The sequence below is a fragment of the Psammomys obesus genome, unplaced genomic scaffold (assembly GCF_907164565.1).
Source record: "Psammomys obesus unplaced genomic scaffold, mPsaObe1.curated_primary_1811, whole genome shotgun sequence".
NCBI lineage: Eukaryota > Metazoa > Chordata > Mammalia > Rodentia > Muridae > Psammomys > Psammomys obesus.
Genome location: NW_026591816.1, coordinates 732,120 through 738,606, shown reverse-complemented (window position 1 = coordinate 738,606; position 6,487 = coordinate 732,120).

The following is a 6,487-nucleotide window of genomic DNA, read 5'->3' as shown; positions in this document are numbered from 1 at the left end:
AACTCACTAAACGCTCACTGGTTCACTGAGTTGGACTTTGGGGCAATCATTGCCTTGATCTGTCGTGGCTTCCCCTTATGCACAGAGACTGTGCTCGGGGGTTCCAGACAGGAATAGGGTCAGAACTAACTCCTCCTTCCAGAAAAGCCATCACTCACTTCTCCCCTCCTGTGTCAAACACCTGGGTTAAGGACAATGTGGACATTTCAACCTTTCTTCAGTTGATCCAAGAACATGAATACTTTTTTTAACCTGAAGTTCATGAAAAGAAAGTAGTCATTACAAGTAACCAAGAAGCAGTGTGTATTTATTTATTTCACAATATATAAATGATGTTACCTTCTGTAGTGGTTTGAATAATGGCTCCCATAGGCTCATATGTGGGAATGCTAAGTCACCAGGGAGTGGCATTACCTGAGAGGAATTAGTAGGTGTGGCCTTGTTAGAGCAGGTTTGGCTTTGTTGGAGAAAGTGTGTCATTGGGAGTAGGCTTTGGGGCTTTTTAGCCCAAGCCAGTTCCAGTGGCTCTCTCTTCCTGCTGCCTGTGGATCCAGACATAGAACTCTCAACTACTACTGTAGCACCATGTTTCCTGCCATGAAAACAATGGACCAAACCTCTGAAACTGTAAGCAACCCCAACGAAATACTTTCCTTCATAATAGTTGCTGTGGTCATGGTGTCTCTTGACAGCAATAGAATACGGACTAAGACACCTTCCTTTGCCTATGAATGTTAGAGGTAGAAATAAGTCCCAAATATATTTAATTTCTAGCATGTAGAAGGTATCCCATGAATATTTAGAAGTAAAGTAGACCTGGTGGCTCATGTGAAAACCCTGAGACCAACTCTCAGCATCACATAAACCTGATGTCCTAGTAATCTTTATCTCCCACTCAGACAAGGACCAGCACCAGCTCACACAAGACTCACTCACTCTATGTATCTAGCTATCTGCCTCTGTCTCTATCTATCTATCTATCTATCTATCTATCTATCTATCTATCTGTCATCATCATCTATCTATGTACTTATTTATTTATGGTGAGGGAAGAGGGTTTTGGGTAGAGGGTGGAGGTAGGCACACATATGAAGGTTTGGTGACAACTGGCAAGAATCAGTTCTGTCTACCATATTAGTTCTAGGGATCTCTACTTTTTGTCTTCAGTTTGGTGGCAAGACTATTTATCTTCTAAGCTATACTGCAAGCCCCAGGTTTTTTATTTTGTTGTTGTTGTGTTTTTTTGTTTTTGTTTTGTACAGGGTTTTGGGTAGCCCTGGCTGGCCTTGAACTCATTATATAGCCAACCTTGAGCTCTTGATATTCTTGCTTCTACCTCCCAAGACTGCCTCAAGCACCATCCATCCATCGTGCCTTCCCAGCTGTGAGATAATTCCCTTCAAAATATGATCCAAATCCATCCCTTCCTTCCTTAAATCACTTTGCTTGGGTGTTTTGTCCCAGTAAAGAGGATAATTAACACAGGCAGGAAGAGAGCAAAGAATGCAGCCCATGACCAGAGGGACCAGCATGAACAAAGAACCTAGGGTCAGAAGGTAATTCCTCATCCAATGAGAGAGAAAGGTCATTAGGACAGGCCGCCCAGGTCCCAAGGTGTAAGAAAACAGACAAGGCCCCACATGGGAAGAACTTTCCCTTATCACCCCAGCAACGCCAGCCCGTATTTATCCGTGAGACACTGAGGATGATGACAAGATGACGCACAGGACAGATGGGCTCAAATGATACCACCCACACTTGAAAAATGTGTCTCAGAAAACCCAAAGAATAGCAATCTGCATTTTATAGGGATGTTGTAATTCACAGTGTCCAGCCAACCAAACCGAGTAGGGGGTAATTACTTTCTGTCTTTAAGAAAATTATTTATTTTTAATTTCACCAATGTGTTTGTGTATGTCTATGTCTGGGGGTGCAGGCATGTGCATGTGTGTGCCAGCGTGTGTGGAAGTCAGTGTCTCTGGGTCCCTCTGGAGCTGGAGTTACAGGCAGTTGTGGGCTGCTCTCTGTGCGTTCTGAGGACCAAACTTGGCTCCTCTTCAAGAGCAGAGTGTGCTCCTATCTAGTGAGCCATCTCTCCAGGGTTTGTTTGATGTTTTTCTCTTCTTTCTTTCTAAGATTGTATTACATTTATTTGTTTATATACTCATTCATTTATTTTATGTATGAGTATATGTGTGCCCATGCCACAGCATGCGTGTAGAGGTCAGAGGACGACTTACAGGGTTTGGGTTTCTCCTTCCACCCTGTGGTTACCTGGGGTTGAACTCAGGTCACAGAACCCATGTCATTAGGCAGCAAGTAGCTTTAACTCCTGAGCCTTCTGGGCAACCCACTTGGGAGTGTTTTTGTTTTGCTTTGTTGTGTTTTGTTATGTGCTGTTTTGCCGTGCTGGGAATTAAACCCAGAGTCTTGTGCCTTCTAGACAAGCACTCTCCTAGTGGGCTGTGTCTCCAGCCTTTTGCTTGTTTTCCCCCAAATGGTCTCCCATTTCTCCCAAATGAGGGAGGAAGAGCACATCTTTGAAGAAGCCCACTGTGTTCCTCTCCTCTTAGGGCTGTGGGCTTAGTGGGGTCAGAAGAACATTGCTGAATGCACCATTTATGACAAGATGCTGAGCACTATGGTGGAGGAAGAGGTCATCCTGCAGGTCATCCCTGTGTGCCAGGAGCATGGAGTGCTCATGGAGGCCATGCTCTGCATGGCAGAACGTCACAGCGTTTCCTGTAGCATTTGGCTGCTTGGGTCTCTGGGGTTTCTGTGTCTTGGGGAAACAGAGGGCCAGCTCCAACACTGTAGGTCTTGCCTCCCTAGCAGACACTCAAGTTTAGGCTTGAAACTAAGCAGAAAAACCACCTGGGGAGCATTGCTCCACAGTGGTTAGCTGTGATTTCTCCATCTTAGCCCGCAGCTGTGTATGCGTCAGCCTCAGAAGCCTGCATCTCTGTGGCTGGTCCTCAGAGGCTCTGTAATCTGTGCAAATGAAGTGGAGACTGGAATTGCCTGTCAACTTTTAATGAGGCCCCAGTTGTCACAGAAAATTCCCCTTGTGTGAGTCCTGGCAAAACTTGGAATTGGTTTCCTGGGGACTGTTATGGCAGGGAAGTTTAGCAGTTCGCAGGAAGATGTCTCATTTGACTTTTTACTGAGCGTCCTCCAGGACAGAATCCCAGCGGCTTTGACTGATAGACACAGAGAACTCCTCAGCAGGGCTGGAGGCGGCAGGTTTATACAAAGAGTAATTGCCTCACACATTGAATATGATGGCATCACTTCAACTGGATTCTCGTGGGGCTTTTGTGTTGGTTGAAAAGAGTTTCTTTTCATGTTTTTCTTTTATTTTGTGGCATTAGAGATGGCACCCAGGACACAGAATTTTGGTAAACACTTTACTACAGAGCCACACCCTGAGTTACCTTCAGGTTCTTAAGCACAGATCAATAGCCAGGCATTGCTACACTAATCAGAGTAGAAATTTAGAACAATAATGATACTAACAGCTGTAGTATACAGCATGCAAGAACAGATTGAAAGGAGTGGGGGAGTCATTTTTCCAGTAATGCTGTCAATGATAGGTTACCCATGCTTCAATAAATGACTCTATACCCAAGCTCACAGAAGTAGTCTGAACAAAACTCAGTGAATCATTAAAGAAAAACAAAACAAACAAACATGCATTCTCACTGTGAGGATCTCAAGGGAGCATCTGCCTACTATCCTTTGAGATATTTTAGGTGTTCTAGGAAAAAAAAAACAGTTATATACTCTATTGAAATGTCTATAGCTTAGAAATGTCTTAGGCTCTCTGTCCCCTCCAGGTGATGTCAATAGTAAAATTGTGAACAAAAGAAGATCAAAAGAAACACAATCACAAGCATCTCAACAGAGATCCAATATTGAAGTGAGGTTATTGATCTATGATAGACAAGACAATCAAGTTAGAGGACAAACCTCCCAAAACTGTAACACCTACACTACAATTCTTCAATTAAGGATATTTGTATTAGAAAGACTGATGAGCCATCCTGCTTCCATATTGGGCTTGAAAGACAATTATGTTAAAGACAAATTAGGTTCATTTCTGTTTATGATTAAATCTTTGTTTCTTAAGAATTGGGCTATGCTCCACCTGCAACTCCAACTACAAATGGTTTGAACTACCTGTTCCAGGAATGGCAATAATGTCTTTGTTTCAGAAAATTATTATGACTACTTGTTGTTATGACCAACTGTTGTTATGACTACCTTATGGCCATATTGAAATCATGTCTTTCTTTCAGAAAGTCATTATGACTAACTTGTTATGCTTATGTTGTGCTTTTGTAGTCCCATCTATTTGCCTGCCAACCCCCCATTTGGAAACCCCCTACCCCTGAGCTTTAAAAACCTTATCTTGTCTTGAATACCACAATAGAGGAAGGAGACTTGTGTACATGAATTTTAAAAAGCTTGTTTTAATTAATTTGTTGCTTTATGTTAATTTAGCCATGATGATTTGAGTCAATGGTCTTTCTCTTTGCATCTTTGGGGTTAACGAGACAACATAGGAACAGCTAACAAGAGAGGCTTGTGAGGAAAAACAATGATTGAAAGATGAGTTATCTGGCATCAGATGAGATGAAAAAGTGAGAAGAACTTAGACTGCAGTAAGGGTGTGGGGTGAGGGGGTGCCCAGCATGGTATATTGGATGGTGTCATTTGACTCATCATGAGGGTCTAAGATTTTACCAGATGGAAAGACGATACACCCCGTTAGAAATTTTACCAGATGGAAAGATGACAGATTCAGTTGGAAAATTGGAGGGACCATAGGTAGGACTGTGAAGTGATACTTATTATCTAGCAATGAAATGAACCAATTTGAACCAAATTAAAGTATAAAAGTAGGTTTATTGGGGGCAGCTCTCGGGAGGGGAAAAAGAGAGTGTGTGCATGCAGAGAAAGTGAAATGCAGAGAGAGGAGCCCAAGTGTGTGGATTATATAGGGACGAGCTTCCGGAGGAGGGGAAGCCCAGACCCTGGGCTGAAAAGTTCAGGGCAGAGTGTGTGCGTGTTGGGGGAAGGGGGCATACCAGCCACATCTTGTAACAAGTAGGGCTGAGAAATGCTAGGAGAGGCCAGGTCTTTGTTGGTATGTTACATAGGCGCCTCAGCTGCTGGTCCTGAGTCTGAAACTCAACATGGAGTAAGGTAGTCCCTTCAGGAAACTAAGACAACTGAATTTCAGGGGCATTTTTCACTGCAAGAGTTGAGTACACTGGTTGAAAGTTGTGGCTAACACCCGTAAGAACCACTGTTAAGGTCTCTGTGGTTGGTCAACTCACAAGGACCTGAGGCACTGAGTTCCTAGTCTGTAAAGTAAAGATAACAATAGCAATTTCCCATGAGATTCAGTGGAGGGACAAGAGCACAGTGGTGCTGCCTAACTGTGTGTGGGGTAAATGGAAATTAGGATTATTGTTACAGGTGCAGGGCTTGGTCAGTGCCTAGTACATACTTCTCCATGAGTCAGTTGGATTCCACTGACATACATGAAATCCTGTTCAGTCTCTAGACTGGGTTGCAGTATGCATGTGCACCACATGTATGTAATGCCTTCAGAATCCAGAAGAGAGAGTCAGATTCCCTGGAGTTAGAAGTATAGAAAGTTCCTAGCTGCCACGTGAGTGCTGGAAACCAAACCTGGGTGCTCAATAAGTTTGTTGGGGGCACAATGATCTTTGCACCCACAGAGCACTAGGGAACCATTGAAAGTTAAACACACAGGGTCCTCTCCTCATTGATGGAAATAAAATATCTGTTTTCCCTCCAAGAAGGCTGAAAGTGAATATTGTTAATGACCTAGTTACCTTTTTGCCATCTGTGGAGGCAGACCTCACCCAAACCCCCAGGTAAGCCCATTCTTAGGAGAGTGTCACATGTATTTTATAGCCTGCTGACCTCTATGATAGCTGTCAGAGACCACCCTGGATTCTAGACCTTGTATCTATAGAATCCACCCTCACCGTCACATGTACTTTGTAAACGAGTTTTGAAGCAGTCACATCTTCATCTTTATTGTGTAGCTGGAATTAGAGAGATTGTTGCCTGGAAACCTGGAATGAAAATGATTGTTGCCTGGAAACTTTCTCCCAATTTGTACTGTGTTTTAAATATACTGACAATGAACCACCTGGCTTTAGATTTCCCAAGTTTGATCCAGGTCGATGAAGTCAATATGAACTGAGTTTCATTCCCATTTCTTCACATGTTCACTTCAATGAAGTCAACATGAACTGAGTTTCTCATCTCTTCACATGTTCACTTCCCTGCCTGAACACCTGTGGATAACCGCCACAGCAGTCAGTCTCTTAGCCATTGAATGATCTGTTCTATTATTGATGACAATAATCTCAGTTATCCACCAATATGTAATCACCTGGAAGACCTGAAATCTTCAACCTGAAGGTCTTGAAATTCTTGTAGCCAC